The sequence below is a fragment of the Solanum stenotomum genome, chromosome 1, assembly GCF_019186545.1.
Source record: "Solanum stenotomum isolate F172 chromosome 1, ASM1918654v1, whole genome shotgun sequence".
NCBI classification, from domain to species: Eukaryota; Viridiplantae; Streptophyta; class Magnoliopsida; order Solanales; family Solanaceae; genus Solanum; species Solanum stenotomum.
In genome coordinates this window covers 72,484,236-72,503,995 of record NC_064282.1, presented here as the reverse complement: position 1 = coordinate 72,503,995, position 19,760 = coordinate 72,484,236, and the positions used below count along the sequence as shown (strand labels likewise).

The 19,760-nt window shown below is 40.0% G+C and overlaps 1 non-coding gene across 1 annotated transcript; it reads right to left on the bottom strand.

The window, feature by feature from the left end:
* Positions 1-19,350: 19,350 nt before the first annotated feature.
* Positions 19,351-19,457, bottom strand: LOC125854007 (small nucleolar RNA R71). Its single transcript, XR_007445306.1, has one exon. It is a non-coding gene; the product is annotated as a small nucleolar RNA R71 (small nucleolar RNA).
* Between the last annotated feature and the right edge of the window lie 303 nt (positions 19,458-19,760).

Genomic DNA, 19,760 nt, shown 5'->3' with positions numbered 1-19,760 from the left:
TTCATGCTTGTTATGCATCAATAGATTGTATAACTCAAGTAGTCAAGTTCCAGTTTCTAGTGAACCAGTTATAGAGTTGAAGAGCAGTTCAGCAGTGCGTAAGGGTCATTTTATTTCGTAACTTAAGGCGAGAACGTTAGTTTCCAAGGGGTGTGTTTGTCACTTAGTTCGAGTTAATGACTCTAGTGTTTGTCACTTAGTTCGAGTTAATGACTCTAGTGTTGAGATACCTCATATTCAGTTAGTATCAGTAGTAAGAGAGTTTCCAAAAGTTTTTCCAGATGATCTACCCGTAGTCCCTCTTGAGAGAGATAGACTTCGGTATAGATGTTTTTCCAGATACTCGTCCGATCTCTATTCCACCATATAGCATGGCACCAGTAGAGTTGAAAAAGCAGTTGAAAGTAAGGGAATGTGATATTCCTAAGACATCATTCAGGACCCGTTATGGTCATTATGAGTTTTTGGTCATGTCCTTTGGTTTGACCAATGCGCCGGCAACATTCATGGACCTTATGAATAGAGTTTTCAAACCTTATTTAGATATGTTTGTTATCGTCTTCATTGATGAAATACTAATCTATTCAAGGAATGAAGAAGATCATGCTAGTCATCTCAGAATAGTTCTCCAGACTTTAAAAGATAGAGAGTTGTATGCCAAGTTCTCTAAGTGTGAGTTTTGGCTTGAGTTTGTGCCATTCTTAGGCCACATTGTTTCTGGATAGGGAATTAAAGTTGATACTCAGAAGATAGAGGCAGTGCAGAAATGGCCTAGATCCACATCTCCAATTGATATTAGGAGTTTTTTGGGGTTGCCTAGATATTATATAAGGTTTATCGAGGCATTTTTATCTATTTCATCTCATTTGACCAAGTTGACTCAGAAAACAGTGAAGTTTCAATGGTCTGAAGCTTGTGAGAAAAGCTTTCAGGAATTGAAAAAGATGTTGACTACTGCCTCAATATTGACCTTACCAGAAGGCACACAAGGCTTTGTTGTTTATTGTGATGCGTCTAGAGTTGGTTTGGGTTGTGTGTTAATGCATAATGGCAAGGTTATAGCTTATGCCTCCAGACAGTTGAAAGATCATGAGAAGAATTACCCAACCTATGACTTAGAGTTCGCTTCCGTAGTATTTGCTTTGAAAATATGGCGACATTATCTCTATGGTGTCCATGTGGATGTGTTCACCGATCACAAGAGTCTTTAGTATGTATTTAGTCAGAAAGAGCTTAATCTAAGACAGGGGAGGTGGTTAGAATTACTCAAAGATTATGACATGAGTATTATTTATCACCCAGGTAAGGCTAATGTTGTTGATGATGCCTTGAGTAGATTATCTATAGGTAGTACTACCCATTTTGAGGAAGATAAGAAAGAGTTAGCAAAAGAGGTGAATAGACTTGCACGAATAGGAGTTCGACTAATGGATTCCAAAGAAAGAGGAGTAGTGGTGATGAATGGTGTTGAATCTTCATTAGTGTCAGAAGTAAAAGAGAAGCAAGACCAAGACCCTTTATTGCTTGAATTAAAGGCAAGTGTTCATAAGCAACATGTGATGGCTTTTGAACAACGGGGAGATAGTGTTTTGAGGTATCAAGGTGGATTGTCTGATTGATTCCAAGGGTAATTGGGATGATCACCTACCTCTCATTGAGTTGCTTACAACAACTGTTACCATTCCAGCATCCAGATGGTTCCTTATGAAACTCTTTAAGGGAGAAGATGCAGATCTCCTATTGGATGGTTTGAAGTTGGTGAAACTGGGTTAATAGGACCAGACTTAGTTCGTCAAGTTATGGAGAGACTAAAACTTATTCAAGAGAGATTGAAAACAGCCCAGAGTCGTCAGATATCTGACACTAATGTTAGAAGAAGAGAGTTAGAGTTTGAAGTAGATGATTGGGTATATCTTAAAGTTTCACCCACGAAGGATGTTATGAGATTTGGTAAGAAGGGGAAACTTAGTCCCCGGTATATTGGCCCTTATAGAATATCGAAAAGGGTTTGTAATGTAGCTTACGAGTTGGAGCTACCACAAGAGTTAGCCATGATTCATCTGGTATCTCACATCTCCATGTTGAAGGAGTGCATGGGCGATCCTTCATTGATTATACCAACTGAAGATATTAGCATCAAGGATAGCTTATCTTATGAGGAGATTCCACTTCAGATTCTAGATCGCCAAGTTCGCAACTTGAGAACAAAAGAGGTAGCATCAGTCAAAGTTCTTAGAGGAACCAGTTTGTTGAGGAAGCTACTTGGAAGCTGAGGAAGATATGAAGAAAAGATATCCACATCTCTTTGAATCCGGAGAAGTTCCAAATTAAGGTACAAATCCTTTTCTTGGCTTTTATTTATGAGATTAGCATGTTGTATTTGCATGTCTTGTAGGGTGTTTGAGTTGGGTGTTAGATGTTACACCCTCATCCTAGTAAGAGTAATCTCATTTGAGGACGAATGTTCCCAAGGGGGAAGATATTTTAACATCTCGCAAATTGATAGAAATAGAAAGAGCTAGAATTAGAAAGAGTAATTTTTGGAAATAATAAAAATCTGGAAGATTGGTTAAGTTAAGTTTGAATTTTTTGGTTAACTTCAAACAACCATAACTCCTAGCTCAAGATAAGTTAGGTGATTTTCCAAATATCGTAGGAAAGAGCTTGGAATAATCCTTCCAACGCCGCCGAGTTTGCGCAATTCCGAGTTCGTATGAGTGAGTTATGCCCATTGGAAGTTGTGTTGTTCAAATAAGGAAAGTCCAATCCGGATTTTAGAAGGGCATTTTGGTCTTTTCACCACCCAACTAATTAATTTCGTTTTTGGTAATTAAGTTGGGGTCTAAACTGATTGGATTCAGTTTACGCTTTAGAGAAACAAGTTAGTATTTTGAGAGAAGAGAAAAGAGGAGGAGAAAAGAGGAGAAGGAGCAAGGAATCGTCAAGTTCTTGAAGTTAGGCTCGTGGATTTCATCAAGGGGTGATCCCTACGAGGCATGTGTCTTTCATAGCATTTGGTTCGTTCACCCATGCATCAATCATGTTTATTTCAGCGAAGTTTGTTCTATAAAGTTGAAAGTTGATGAATCTTGAATGGTGTTCTTGAAATTGGCCTTCGTTCTTGAGTTAGGTTGAGATTGAGGAGTTCCTTGAGATTAAAATGTTGTTTCCTTGAGTTGTTTGAGTTAGATTCTTGTGTATACATATTGGGTATCTGAATCTAAAGGGAATTTGAGAAAAAGAACCGAGTTTAGGTGAATTGTGGTTAGAAAACGAAGTAGGAACAAGTCGGGCAGAAACTGGGTACCAGGTCCTCGACGTGGACCTGTTCCTCAGAAGTATAACTTTCTCTTCACGTTGTAGAGAGGCCACGGACCTCTGTCTCAAAAGTTATTTTTGTGACCAAAATGTAAATACACCTCCGCGTCGCGGACTAGTTTCCCCTCAGTGATTTCTTGATCATTTCTCATGTTTAGCTACCTAATGTCATGAGATCTTTCTTATCACAAATCACAATCCTTGAATCATAATTCAATTCAAGGAAAGTTAACAGTCAAGTCAAGAGAAGTCCAAAGTCAAGTGAGGAGAAGTTAAGAGTCATGTCAAGAATAGTTAAGAGTCAAGTTAAGAGAAGTTCATAGAGTTTTCCAAAAGTCTTTTACAAACGTTTTGACTTTGTTTTAAGACTTGAGTTTTGAGTTGAGTAAAAAGTAAAGTTTGAAGTTTATTTCTTCAAAAGAGTATATCGGGACTATGTATTCCCAAAGAGTAAATGTTTTCACATTTAAACAAGAAAGGAAACTGAGATTTCCAAAAGAGCCTTTGAGCTAGTTTTCATAAAGAGTAAGAGTAAAGTTCATTCTTCAAAGATATTACGGGAACTAAGTATTCCCAAAAGTTATAATGTTTTCACAGTTGAGCAATAAAGGAAGCTGAGATTTCCAAGAGAGCTTTTAAGCTAAGTTTTTGAGTAATTATCTAAAACCAAAGAAAGAGTTTTGTTTTAAACAAACATAAGAGCTAAGTATATTTTGGGAGTAGTATTGAGCATCGCTATGGGGACGAGTTTGAGTTCAGATAACTCACATCTGCATAAACCATGTAGCCAACATGGGTAGTAAAGGATCATACTTTTTAGATGACTCCTTAAGATGCGTTTAGCATAGACTAGTGGATCCACTTAATTAAGGCGTTCTATATGACGGCAAAGTATAGGACAGTTCTGGCAGCGTGGGCAAGATGTTATATCACCACTTAAGCTCAAAGTGGTGGTTGTCAATTATTGAAACTCCCACAGAAACTATATTACTTTATTATATGAGTAAAGTTGAGTTTGTTATTGTATTTTCTTTAACGAACTAAGTTGTTTTCTACTGTTTTAAAGGCTTTCTATATTTTGCATCTGTTTTATTGTTTTATATTGAGTTAAGTTATTCAGGAGTTAAGTAAAGCCAAGGTAAGCGTTTGTTTCAGATTCTTTTCAAGCTTAAGTTATGTTTAGCATTCCAACTCGCATACTCATACATTCAATGTATTGATGCCAGTTGGCCTGCATCTTATTATGATGCAGACGCAGGTAACCAGGATCACCATCCAGTGCCTCGTTGATCCAGTTGAGCACTCAGAGTCAGTTGGTAAGCCTCCTAGCTTTTCGGAGGATCCTTTTTATTGCTTTCAGTATTTTATTTCATTAAGATGTCGTGAGTCTTGTCCTGACGTCCATCTTAGTTGTTTGGAGGCTTCATAGACAGAGTTAGTGATGTTAGTTCATGATTCTTTACTTTTCCTTTTAAGTTAAATTGAGACTTGAATTGCCACTTTGGGAATGAATGTTATTATAATACATTCTAAGTTATATTTTGAGTAGTTTTGTTTACTTGTTTTAAAAGTATTTATCTTGAGTATAGTCTTCTGCTGAGTAAGTAAGCCAGGTCAAGGGTTCACTTGGGGCCAACAATGGTTATCGAGTGCCGGACACGTGCAGTGTATAGGCTCGGGGTGTGGAATTTGACTTAGTCAATATATCATGAATTTATGGATTAATCCAAAATTTAATATGGATTTATCAAAAAAATTTCACTGTCTACAATTGTCCCCCTAGGTCGAGGCTTGTTGTGGTGTCCAACTTGTCGAACCTTTAAAAGACAAGGCTTGAAGTATTCGTGAAATACATTTTTTATGGAGTCTTTCAAAACTTTCCATATTTGATTCCAATGGAAATTTTCCATAACTTGATTCCAATGGAATTTTCCATAACTTGATTCCTATAGAAACTTATCATAATTTGGTTCCTAGGAAAAGTTACCATAATTTTGTTTCAAATATGGTTTTTCCATAATTTGTAGGAACACAATTGATGTAGTTTTGATTTCTATAAATATGCATGCTCTTACAATGTTGATTGTCAAATTAAGGCATATAAAACTCAATTTTCATCACTTTTTTTCAACACAGCACACCTGATTTAGAAAATGCATAACCTATTGTAGAAACGTTGAAATCAGGATTAGTTTGATTTTCCAAAACCTAGACTCAGTGGGCTACGACATATATGAAATTAAAAATCAAAACCATGTAACACCCCGACTTTTCAAAACATCTAAATTAACTCGTATCTCCATGAAAAGACAAGGAGGGTGGGTAATAAATTAAGAATGATGTGGTATGTCCTATTTTAAGTGTTCAAGTGTTGCATCTCAAGTTTTGAAGTTAGGTATGTGGCAAAATAAAAGTTGGCGGAAGTTATCGTAAGTTCCTTCTTAAAGATTTCTCTGAAATTTGGGTCAAATGTATTGGAGGTTTTCTCCCAATCTATAAAGATTTATGGGGCCCACAAACTATCGAATCGAAGGTCTACGAGTCTAGTTTCCAACGCATTAAACCGTTTGTTCATACGACTTCAGAATAGAGAGATATTCACATTTTCGTAGGACTGCGCAAGCAAGCACGTGAGGTGGGGCCCTAGGTCGGTGGAAAGTTGTATATATCTTCTTGTTCGAGCCTTTTCTTCATTTTAAGCTAAATATACAGAGAAAACATAGAAACCCATTTCTAGGATCAAATGGAGTATACATTTTCTCGACTTAAGTCCTTGACAAAAGTTGTTCTACGCGTTGAGCTCATCATCGCGGTATAATTTGTTCTATCGATTGCGTAGAATTTCACACTTTAGTGTTGGGACAGCAGGGGTTCGAATATATTTGAAGGTTTTGAGGTGAATTACGAACCTAAGATCGAGGTAAGCCCTTCTTTCATTGACTCTAGCTTTTATAAGCAGCAAATAGCAATTTGCGACGGAAATACATCTCTTTTATCGTATTGTCATGATATCTTTTATTTTGTGTGTTAATTATGGTCCTACCTTGTTGTAGTATCGAGGGAGTTATGAGTTAAAGTCGTTAGGCCACGTGAATTTAGCGAAAAAGGTATGTTAAGGCAATTCTCTTCCTATGGCATGTTTCTTAAAGCTTAGGAGCAATGCAATTGAGTTGTTATCGTTGTTATACTTGTAGCCATTATTGTTGATTGTTGGCTGCTCGAGTGCGTATAATCCTCTCTTATCGAGATTCTTATTCTGTAGTAACATTCTATGTTGGACACGACTTAGAGGCTATTTGTATAGGTTGCCTATAACTAAATTGTTCACTTTTAGTTGTTGGATTGTTATTGTTGCCTTTGGGCTATTGTGGTTAGCTACAAGAATGTGGTCTATGCCTAGCAGGGTTATATTTTGCCTACAGGGCTATATGGATGTCTAAAAGGGCTATAAGTTGCCTACGGGGCTATATTGATGCCTAGAAGGGCTATGAGTTGCCTACAAGGATATATATTGACGCCTAAGAATGTTATGTGCTTCATACAGGGCCATGTTGTTGCCTAAGAGGGCTATGAGTTGTCTATAAGCTATGTTGATGCCTAAGAGGGCTATGTGACTGCCTGCGGGGCTAGGGGACTATCGATAGGGGTATACAAGCTGATTGGCACCTTTCGGGCTTATGGGGGCCTGAGTAGGTGGTTTTGTGTGTTGTTTGTACCTACCGAGCTTATGGGGGCTTGGTTAGGTTGTTGTTTTATTATTTTTGATAAATTTAGATTTAGAAGAAGGTCAGTACAATTATCTTATCCTTAATTTATTTATCAGATTATTCCAGTATGTCAGGATACCTCATCATAGTCTATTGCCTTTCATACTCTGTACATTGAGTTTAGGGCGTGACAAACTTGGTATCAGAACAACGTCGTATTCTAGGAAGTCCGCAAGCCGTGTCTAGTAGAGTCTTGTTTATAAATGTGTTGTGCACCACATTCGATAAAAAAAAAGCTACCGGACATGTTAGAATGACTATCCTTCCTTTGCTCAACTCGTTCTATAGAACGGTGTCCTAAGGGTGGATGTTTCTGGCTTATAATTGAGATTTGCATGCAGATAGAGATGACTGATACCAGGCAGACTAGCAGTAGCCAAGGACTAGATACAACTGCAGGCGAGGGTACTGGCAAGGTACCACAGGTAGAGGCAGCCCATTGTGAGACCCAGGGGGAGACGTCTTCTCAGCCTGCCCCCTATAGCTTCTCCACAGCTTCAGGAGCCTCCGAGGGCTACAGGACTTCCGGCTCCACCAGCAGTACCACCTCTAGTTCCTCCTATTCCATCTGATAAGGATTTCAAGAGTGCAGTATATATGTTAGCACAGTTAGTAGCTGCACAGTGCCAACCAGTTGCGCCAGATATTGCCGGACCTTCTGAAGGGCCCGAAAGTTCTAGAGTTCGTGAATTTCTTGCCTTGAATCCTCCACAGTTTACAGGGACAAATCGCAGAGAAGACCCTCAACATTTTGTTGATCAGCTTCATAGGATCTTCAGAGTTATGCATGCCTCAGCGACTGAGTCAGTTGAGTTAGTAGCATTTCGATTGCGTGATGTTGCAGTATTGTGGTATGAAAGTTGGGAGAGATCTAGGGAAAAAGATACATCTCTACCCACTTGGGATAGCTTTACAGAAGCTTTCATAGATCACTATTTACCTTGAGAGATTAGGGATGGCCGGGTGGACCAGTTTCTGAACCTCCGACAGGGTGGCATGAGTGTCCGAGAGTACGGGCTGAGATTTGATTCATTGGCTAGATATGCACCAGCATTTGGTGATACGATGCATGACAGGGTGCGTAGATTTGTGGGAGGGCTTTACTCAGACTATATCGAGGCTTGTTCTACCGCTGCTCTAAATGATAATATGGATATCTCACGGATTCAGGCCTTCTCACAGGGCATAGAGGATCGCCGACATCTACAGTATACGAGTGAGAGGGTCGAGAGAGAGAGACAGAAGAGGGCTAGGCCCGCTGGTTCGCAGGGAGATTTTCAGGGTGGTCCCAGACCCCGATATTTTATTAAGCCACCTAGACCTCCACCACAGCAGTTCCAGGGTAGTAGATTTTATAGTCAGGGATAGTCAGGCCTAGGTGAGGGCTCGCGAGGATCAGACTCTCATCAGCAGAGAGACTCAGGCCAGGCTAGGACAGCACCACCGCGTTGCGCAACTTGTGGTAGGCTGCATTTTAGGAGGTGTAAATAGGGTTCCACAGGTTGTTATTCTAGTGGACAGGAGGGGCATGTGTGGAGAAACTGTCCGACCATAGGTCAGGGTGGTATAGGTCAGTCGACCAGGTCAATAGTAGGTTCCTCTTCATCAGCACAGTCTACAGGGCGTGGACCCCAAACTTCAGCAGGTAGAGGTAGAGGCAGAGGCAGAGAGGGAGCATCTAGTTCTAGTAGTGGCCAGAATCGTACATATTCACTAGCCGGCCGACAGGACTCAGAGTCATCACCAGATGTTATGACAGGTACATTGATTGTTTGCTCCTATTATGTTTATGCTTTGATAGATCCTGGATCTACTCTGTCTTATGTTACTCCATTTATTAAGGGGAAGTTATGTATAGTAGCAGAGTCATTAGATCGACCCTTTATTGTATCTACCCCAGTTGGTGAGTCTATTGTTGCCAAGAGAGTCTATCGAGGTTGCACGGTAGAAATTATCGACCGTCAGACCTCTGTAGATCTTGTAGAGTTAGAGATGGTCGATTTGGACGTCATTATGAGTATGGACTGGCTAGCGTCTTGTTATGCTAATGTTGAGTGTCGAACAAAGATTGTTAGATTCCACTTTCTAGGAGAGGCAGTTCGGGAATGGAAAGGCGTTACAGCAACGCCAAAAGGTAGGTTTATTTCCTATCTTAAGGCGAGGAGGATGATTACTAAGGGTTGTATTTATCATCTTGTTCGTGTTCATAATATAGATGCAGAACCACTGACGCTTCCGTCTATTCTGGTAGTTAATGAGTTTCTAGATATATTTCCAGACGAACTTCCAGGTATCCCTCCAGAACGGGAAATTGATTTTGCTATCGATATGCTACCAGGTACACAACCCATATCTATCCCTCCTTATAGAATGGCTCCTGCTGAACTAAAAGAGTTGAAGGATCAGCTGAAAGACTTGCTGGATAAAGGCTTTATCAGACCTAGTGCTTCACCATGGGGTGTACCAGTGTTATTCGTGAGGAAGAAAGATGGCTCACTAAGTATGTGTATCGATTATCGACAGCTAAATAAGGCGACTATAAAGAATAAGTATCCCCTTCCGAGGATCAATGACTTGTTTGATCAGTTACAAGGTGCTGAGTGCTTCTCGAAGATTGATTTAAGATCAGGTTACCACCAGATACGAGTTTGGGAGAAAGACATTCCAAAGACAGCTTTTAGAACTAGATATGGAAACTTTGAGTTCTTGGTAATGTCTTTTGGATTAACTAATGCCCCAACAGTGTTCAAGGACCTGATGAATAGTATATTCAGGCCTTATTTAGACTTGTTTGTGATTGTATTTATTGATGATATTTTGGTGTATTCACGTTCAAAAGCTGAGCATGCAAATTATCTGCGAGCAGTCCTTCAGGTTCTTTGAGATCAAGAACTTTATGCAAAGTTTTCTAAGTGTGAGTTCTGGTTGAACTCTGCCGCTTTCTTAGGCCATATTGTATCAGATGCAGGTATTGCGGTTGATACACAAAAGATTGAGGCCGTAAAAACTTGGCCCAGACCTATGACTACAACTGAGGTTCGTAGTTTCTTGGGGTTAGCTGGGTAGTACAGAAGGTTTGAAGAGGGGTTTTCTTCACTTTCAGCACCATTAACGAAAGCTGACTCAAAAAGAAGCTAAGTTCCAGTGGACTGAGGCTTCCGAGCATTGTTTCCAAGAGCTAAAGGACAGGTTGACATCAGCACCAGTTCTAGCATTGCCAGAGGGCTCAGAAGGCTATGCGGTGTACTATGATGCTTCTGGGGTTGGGTTGGGATGTGTTCAAATGCAACATGGTAAGGTTATCGCATATGCTTCAAGACAGTTGAGGAAACATGAGAAGAACTATCCGACCCATGATTTAGAGTTAGCTGCAGTTGTGCATGCATTAAAAATCTGGAGACACTATTTGTACGGTGTTCATGTTGACATCTTCACAGATCATAAAAGCCTTCAATATATATTTAGACAGAAGGAGTTAAATTTGCGACAACGTCGATGGCTTGAGTTACTGAAAGACTACGACGTGGATATTTTATATCATCCAGGAAAGGCAAATGTGGTAGCCGATGCCCTCAGTCGAAGATCTATGGGTAGTTTATCCCATTTAGGTGTTGAGAAGCGGGAGCTAGTGCGAGAGCTGCATCAGTTAGCTAGCTTGGGAGTCAGATTGTTAGAGGCAGAAGATAGTGGGGTAACAATTCAGGACACAGCCGTATCATCTCTAGTTGTAGAAGTAAAGTCACGGCAACAAGAGGATCCTAGCTTAGAGTAGCTTAGAGCCAAGGCTCAGGATCCACAGTCTTTAGCATTTGATATAGCAGAAGATGGAGTCCTCAGATATAGCGGTCGATTGTGTGTTCCAAATGTTGCAGGGCTTCGACATCGAATTATGGAAGAGGCACATCATTCCCGTTATTCTATTCACCTTGGTTCGACGAAGATGTACCATGATATTAAGGAGATCTATTGGTGGCACAGGATGAAGAAGGACATTGCTGAATTTGTGGCACAGTGTCCTAATTGCCAACAGGTGAAGGTTGAGCACCAAAAGCCCGCTGGGCTAGTTCAGGAGATAGCTATTCCTTTGTGGAAGTGGGAAGCAATTAATATGGATTTTATTACAGGGTTACTTCAATCGCGTCGCAAGTTTGACTTTATTTGCGTAATTGTTGATAGACTAACAAAATCAGCCCACTTCTTACCAGTCAGGTGTCACGGACTTAGAGTCTTACTAAAGATCCGTGCGGCACTTGACAACTTACTCACGAATCTTTCACGATCTTGTAAGCTCAAGTAAGCCCTTTACGACTAAGATCGCTAAGAGAATGAAAAGGAAGGCTTAGAGAATTTGGAAGAAGGCTTTGGATTAACTTGGAGAATGCTTTACAACTTGCTTGCTTGCTTTCTTTGTTGGATGCCTTGCAAATGAATGGCACCACCTATTTATACTAACTCCTAGGGACTAAAGTACAATTTTAAATTACTTTCTAAGTCCCTAAACTTATTTACACTTTGGTCCCTCCCTAGAATATTCTACTAATTCTAGGAAATTTTAAAGCTTTCCAAGAAAATATCTAGTCCCTCTTCTAGAATTCTCTATACATTCTAGAGAATTCTAAGGCTTTCTTGGAAACTATCTAGGACCTTCTATTGCCTTCTAAGTTATTCTAGAGAATTCTAGGGAATTCTCTAGCCTTCTTGAATAATCAACGTGTGGCTTATGAGTTAGAATTGCCTTCAGGGCTAAAATCTGTTCATCCAGTTTTTCATGTATCGATGCTACGAAAGTGTGTAGGAGACCCTTCTCGGGTTGTCCCAATTGAGGATGTTCAGATCGCAGAGGAGTTGTCCTACGAGGAAACTCCAGTTGCTATATTAGATTGGCAAGTCCGTAAATTGAGGACCAAAGAGGTGGCTTCAGTTAAAGTATTGTGGAGAAATAAAAATAGAGAAGAGGTGACCTGAGAGGCTGAGGATGGCATGAGGTCCAAATATCCTCACTTGTTTCATACCCCAGGGTGATATCATATCAGTTTACATTAGGGCTGTAAGGTAAGATACCTATATATATATATATACTATTGCTTATTATTATTGTGATTGTCGTTGTATGTCTGCTCGCACTGTTGTGGTGGAGCTATAACGCTTAGCTATTTATGTTGTCATGTGAGATGCCTAGGTTAGAAATTTTGCATTTCAAATTTCTGGATAGTGACATTTACAAAGGAAAAACTGCCTAAATTCTGGCAAGTCCTAAGGACTGAACAGTGTGCCTCAGATTTTTCATTCGAGGATGAATGTTTCTAAGGGGGGAGGAATGTACCACCCCGACTTTTCAAAACGTCTAAATTAACTTGTATCTCCATGGAAAGACAAGGAGGGTGGGTAATAAATTAAGAATGATGTGGTATGTCCTATTTTAAGTGTTCAAGTGTTGCATCTCAAGTTTTGAAGTTAGGTAAGTGGCAAAATAAAAGTTGGCGGAAGTTATCGTAAGTTCCTTCTTAAAGATTTCTCTGAATTTTGGGTCAAATGTCTTGGAGGTTTTCTCCCAATCTATAAAGAGTTATGGGGCCCACAAACTATCGAATCGAAGGTCTACGAGTTTAGTTTCCAACGCATTAAACCGTTTGTTCATACGACTTCAGAATAGAGAGATATTTGCAATTTCGTAGGACTGCGCAAGCAAGCACGTGAGGTGGGGCCCTAGGTCGGTGGAAAGTTGTATATATCTTCTTCTTCGAGCTTTTTCTTCATTTTAAGCTAAATATACAGAGAAAACATAGAAACCCATTTCTAGGATCAAGTGGAGTATACATTTTCTCGACTTAAGTCCTTGACAAAAGTTGTTCTACGCGTTGAGCTCATCATCGTGGTATAATTTGTTCTATCGATTGCGTAGCATTTCACACTTTAGTGTTGGGACAGCAGGGGTTCGAATATATTTGAAGGTTTTGAGGTGAATTATGAACCTAAGATCGAGATAAGCCCTTCTTTCATCGACTCTAGCTTTTATAAGCAGCAAATAGCAATTTGCGACAGAAATACATCTCTTTTATCGTATTGTCATGATATCTTTTATTTTGTGTGCTGATTATGGTCCTACCTTGTTGTAGTATCGAGGGAGTTATGAGTTAAAGTCGTTAGGCCACGTGAATTTAGCGAAAAAGGTATGTTAAGGCTATTCTCTTCCTATGGCATGTTCTTTAAAGCTTAGGAGCAATGTAATTGAGTTGTTATCGTTGTTATAGTTGTAGCTATTATTGTTGATTGTTGGCTGCTCGTGTGCGTATAATTCTCTCTTATCGAGATTCTTATTATGTAGTAGCATTCGTATGTTGGACACGACTTAGAGGCTATTTGTATAGGTTGCCTATAACTAAATTGTTCACTTTTAGTTGTTGGATTGTTATTGTTGCCTTTGGGCTATTGTGGTTAGCTGCAGGAATGTGATCTATGCCTAGCAGGGTTATGTTCTGCCTACAGGGCTATATGGATGCCTAAAAGGGCTATGAGTTGCCTACGGGGCTATATTGATGCCTAGAAGGGCTATGAGTTGCCTACGGGGCTATATTGATGCCTAGAAGGGCTATGAGTTGCCTACAGGGATATATATTTGAAATAACCCAAAAGGTTCTTAAAAATGTGCTTCGGAAGTTACCGGAAACTTGTTTAGCTATATCAAAAAAAAAATCCGTTTCGTTTTTCAAAAATCTGACTTCATATTCTTGTTTAGGGGGTCAAATTGAGTGAGAAATGGGTCTAACCCAAATTTTAGAGAAACCGTATCAAAATCCAAAATTTCCAAGTGAAGCCTTTTTCGAGGGTCTACTTTGGAGGGTCATATCTCCTAGCACACAAATAATTGGGTGGCCCATAACATATCCATGGAAAGCCCTTTGAGTTAGCTACGTAACGAACTTCGCTTCACCTCATTCGGAGTTCGGACGAAGAAGTTATGCCCATTTTCGTAAAATCTGTCCGGCAGGAAATGCAATTTCCAGTGAGCGTTTTTACTGTTCACCCGCCTCATTTTTTTTTCTAAGTGTTGGACCATTTTTCCAAAGGGCATATGTTATTTCCTATATACCATTAGTTCAATTCCCATCTCTAAAACATTTCCCAAAACACCTCTCCCATACTTAGACACATTTTCTCTCAAGTTCTCTCAAGAACCCTAATCCAAAACCTTCCTCAAGATTGAAGAGACTCTTGCTCCAAGTTCCAAGCTTCCATTGAAGACACTCTCAAGACCTTCATAAGAACTCAAGGTATGTGGTGTTGAACTCATGGGTCCTTCCACCCATAGTGCCTAGACTCTATTCTACTCACTAATTCATGGTTTAAGTTAAGATTCATAAATTAGTCTTGTTCTTTGTAATAATTTCCTGCACATTGAATTTTAAACATGAAAAGTGATTGTTTTGAGCATGTTGTGACTCTAGAACTTGAATCTAAATTTGGAATGGATGTGGAGATTTTCATGTGGTATTGTGGGTGTTAAAAGGTGTTGTTGTAGGTTGTTCACTGGTTTGGCTGCATAATTACTACCCTATTTTCCATGCTCTTTGATTCCATTACATGCCTTCAAGGTGTTTGACAAAATGTCCAACTATGGAGAATTGATGAATCGATGCTTTAAAGCTTGAGTTATGAGATGTATGGCAATCCAGAGATGTGTTGATGACAAACTAAGCTTGTGTATATGTTCATTCCATACGTGAGATTGCATTAGAGCCTAATGGGAATTTCCTATATAAAGTGTTGCATGACCATGCCCGGTCCGGGGGAAAAGAACCGGACAACCATGTGAGAGGTTTATATCTCACCACCTAGGATGCTTGGGGTGTGACCAACAACAACCATGTGAGAGGTTTATATCTCACCACCTAGGATGCTTGGGGTGTGACCAACATCAACCATGTGAGAGGTTTATATCTCACCACCTAGGATGCTTGGGGTGTGACCAACATCAACCATGTGAGAGGTTTATATCTCACCACCTAGGATGCTTGGGGTGTGACCAACATCAACCATGTGAGGGGTTTATACCTTGCCACCAGGGTGTCCGGGTGTGAACGGCATCCCCCATCCTAAGTTGGGGTTATAGATTGGTTGGATCATGCATACACATATGATATCTACTATTAGTATAGATTTACTTAAACATGTTTTGACTTCACTTTGATCATGCATCCTCATATTGTTATTCATAATGCCTATGAAACTATTTCTTGTATTTCGATTGTGTCCTTGTCTATTGTTGTGTTGCACCCCGCATACTTAGTACATTCCAAGTACTAACGCATATTTTGCCTACATGATGTCACCATGTAGGGACCGGAGCTACTCTTGATCCTTCTCTCCATTCACGTGGCTAGTACGGTGCTTATCCGAGTTTGTTGGTGAGTCCTCAATGATTCGAGGGCTATGTTATGTTTCCTACTCCTATGTTTTGAGACTTTAGCTTGCAATTGTATTTTGACTATGAGGGGAGCCGGTAGTATGTCATGGCCCCCGTCCTATCTATGTATGTAGAGGTGTGCGTTGGACAAGTATTTTGTAAATGAGCTTGACTCTTGTTCTATGATGTCTTTTTGAAATGGTTTGCCCTTAGTCCCTATTTCCCGTTAATTAATGTTGATTGTACTTCCGCAACCGATGAAGTGTGATAACAAGTTTGAGAGGCTTGTTTGGGGTTCCTTCGGGTTCCTTATTCGCCATGTCACGTCTAGGCCCTAGGCTTGGGTCGTGACAATATTGACGCCTAAGAAGGTTTTGTGCTTCCTACAGGGCCATGTTGTTGCCTAAGAGGGCTATGAGTTGTCTATAAGCTATGTTGATGCCTAAGAGGGCTATGTGACTGCCTACGGGGCTAGGGGACTATCGATAGGGGTATACAGGCTGATTGGCACCTTCCGGGCTTATGGGGGCCTGAATAGGTGGTTTTGTGTGTTGTTTGTACCTACCGAGCTTATGGGGGCTTGGTTAGGTTGTTGTTTTATTATTTTTGATAAATTTAGATTTAGAAGAAGGTCAGTACAATTATCTTATCCTTAATTTATTTATCAGATTATTCCAGTATGTCAAGATACCTCATCATAGTCTATTGCCTTTCATACTCTGTACATTATTTTGTACTGACGCCCCATTGCCTTGGGGCGCTGCATTCATGCATGCAGGTCCTGACAGACGATCGAGTAGACCTCCTTATCAGCAGGATTGACTTTTATCCGGTTGGTCAGCCCCTTTCCTCCGGAGCTGCCAAAGTTGGGAGGTTTGTTACCTTTTGTTGTATATATTCTCATGGGTAGGCTAGGGCCCTGTCCCACCAATCTTTACTACTCTTAGAGGCTTGCAGACCAGTTTTGTTGGTTTGTTGAAGGTTGCTGGTTGTGTGATGCGTTGTCTTATTATATGCGTACTTTCAGTTTTGGTATAGAGATCATGGTGGCCTTGACGGCCCAATCAGGACTTCTGTGCTAGTTGACAGTTTATTTATATGAATTCTTGGGAGTAGCTGTTTCTTTTATAGATCTGTTGACAGGGGCCTTGTCGGCCGAAGGCTTAGTTTTAAGCCGAGATATACTTGTTTGTTTTCTTAATTGCATGTGACTGCCATGCGCTGGTAGCAAATGGTTCGGCAGGGTCGGCTCGGGCCTGGGTTTTGGTATTAGGAGTCAGTTGCGCCCCCTTGAGTTTGGGGCGTGACAAAACCCTTCTGAATTGATGGGAATGGATTTTTGAAGTTTGCCATCAAATCTGTCTTCTTCTTTTTTATAGTTCTATGCAGTCTCACCAAAAAATATCTATCTTGATATAGGAGATTTCGAATGACAAGCGACTTGATTCTATAGGAACTAATCATCAAAGTCTACAACATATCTAAAAATCAAGGTAAAAACCCTCATGAATTTATGATAATTATTTTTTGGTGATATAACTGATTTTCGACAACATTCATAAGTTCACTTCTCTGCATCTTCGCCAAAGAGCCACCTATTGAGTTCTGTATTGATTGAGAATTTTTTCATCATCTTCATGGAGAGAGAACACAAAACTCTTGAGCCAATACAACAACATTCTTCATGACGAGTGTGAGAGCATATGCCACAATTCTTTCCATGCCGATTAGAAGCTTCATGCAATTGGAACCGTGAGACACATCACTTTTTTTGCAGGTTTATGATGGAACGCAAACATTCTCAATATCATATGATCTTAAGCATATTTATATGCTTAGAATGCTAATTATGCCCGCAATTATGGCTAGTTTGAATTCAAAATGTATTCGTTTGAAGTCATATAGAGTATTTTAGTTGTTTATGAGCTAACCAACATGATTAGTTGTGTAGGTGAGATTAGTTCGAGAAACGAGTGCTAAAAGGGACAATTGAAGAACATAGAGGTTTCACGTCAAAAGAAGTTGGAGGAAAAGCCACTAAGGCAGTTCCGTATCGTCTCCGCGCCGCGGAGAGGAGTTATAATTTGGCTTGCAAAATGATGAATTGAGGCAGAACCCTCCGTGTAGCTCGCGCATAGCAGAGAAAAGTCCCAGGTTTTATTCGAAGAAGCAAACGCGAGGAAGAACACTCTGTGGAGTGCCCGCGTCGCAGAAGAGGCCAAAGTGCCTGGAATCAGAATTTGGAAGTCCCTCAGCGTCGTGCCTTGAAGTCCCAGATTTGGCCATTTTGACTTGTAGTATCAATAGGTCATTATTTTATTTTATTGGGGAGTTTCTTTCTGGGTTTGAAGAACGACGACTTTTGAGTACGTTTTCTATAGTTTTTAGGGTTATTTCTTAAACTCTTTTCCTTTCAATCATTTGATAATTCATAACCATTGTATGTTGATTATTGGACTATGAGTAGCTAACTACCCTAGTTCTAGGATTGTGGCTACAGGATGATTGTAATTGATAGAGTTGTTTTTTTTTGGTTTATTATTGACTATCACATGAATCTTTCTTATGTTCTTATTTTCCATATTTCATGATTGATCACCATAGAAATAAATTCATTGTCCGAATTGAACTCGGGAGAGGAATAAGAGGATAGAACATGGGGCATAAGGAGCATGTTGAACTCTAAATAGCTAGGGTTGATTCATTTCTAGGATAGTGATATACCTAGAAACCTCGCTTGGGTCACCATACAGGAAGATAACTTAATGCTCAGTAGGTAATCACTCCATCCCCGCTCAATGATGTAGTTAGGGTGTTATCTATCGTAGGCGATTAGAGGTCGGCAGACCATGATCATACATCTAACCCTGTGATTCATTGATTCGATAGTTAATAATTACCCATATAAATGATATTGATTGCATGAATCATGATAGAAGCTGCAACCCTAGACCTTTCCCAAATCATTGTTTGAAACCCGTGAAACTGAATCGTGTTAGTTACATTTTGTTTTAAAATTTGGAAATAGAAATAAACTACTCTTTAAATCTGGAAATACATTTGTGGTTAATTGAAAACTAGAGAAATTGATAGTTTCTAAGTGTAAGTCCGTGTGGGTACGATACCCGGCTCGCAAAAAGAGTCACTTCATTACTTGTATGATCACGTGCACTTGATTGTGCGATTACACTGCAACAAGTTTTTGGGGCCACTGCCAGGGACTTTAGAATTAGAAAGTATTTGAATTTTTCTTATTTCTAAAGTTGAAACGCAAGTGTTGACAACTTGATCTTAGCATTCCATTATTGCAGGTTGTTTTGAAACTCCAAACTAGACGACGATCAAGGATTGTTATCGCCTCTCTCAAAACCTAAAAGATTGGTACACTTACATAGAAGGCACAGATGATTAGCATATCCGGTTCCCCTAGTTATAAGTGAGCTAGAATATCCTGGAAAAAAAATAGAGGAAGAAAAACCTGAGACAATGGCTACTGAGTTGAAAGTACGAGACGTGGCAATCCCACACCCCACCAATGTGACTTCGTATATATAGAAACCTGAACCTGGTGGGAGAATTGAAGTGAAGCAGAGTATGGTGCAAATTTTGCACACGAATGGGCAGTTTACTGGTCTCTCACATGAGGATCCCATAGTTCACATTCAGAACTTCCTCGAGATCAGTGATACTTACACTCCAACTGGGGTGAATAAAGATTATGTGAGGCTCACCTTAGTCCCTTTCTCTCTGCTTGGGGAAGCAAAAAGAAGGTTGAACTCAAAGCCTGCGAATTCAATTACCACCACGGACGATTTGGCACAGAAATTCCTCGTCAGATTTTTTCCATCTGGGAAAACAACAAAGCTGAGGAATGATATTTTGAGTTTTAGGAAAAAGGGTGGTGAGAACTTGAACCAAGCTTGGGACAGGTTTAAATCGATGTTGATGAGCTGCCCTCATCATCATCAATCTACTGAGGTGTTAGTCCATACCTTCATTGAAGGGCTGGAGCCTAACACTAAGATTTTGCTTGATTCAGCTGCAGGTGGACAGGCCTTAGAGAAGACTTATGTTGAACTGTTCACCTTGCTGAACCGGATCTCTCAGGGTAATCTAGAGTGGAATGGATGGGGAATGAAACTTGTAGTACAGAAAATTGCAGGTATGCTGGAAGTAGATGCGATGACTGCTCTAACTGCACAGATTTCTTCTATGTAGAATATGATGAGTACACATTTTAGCAACATGGAATTGGGACAACAGCCTGCACA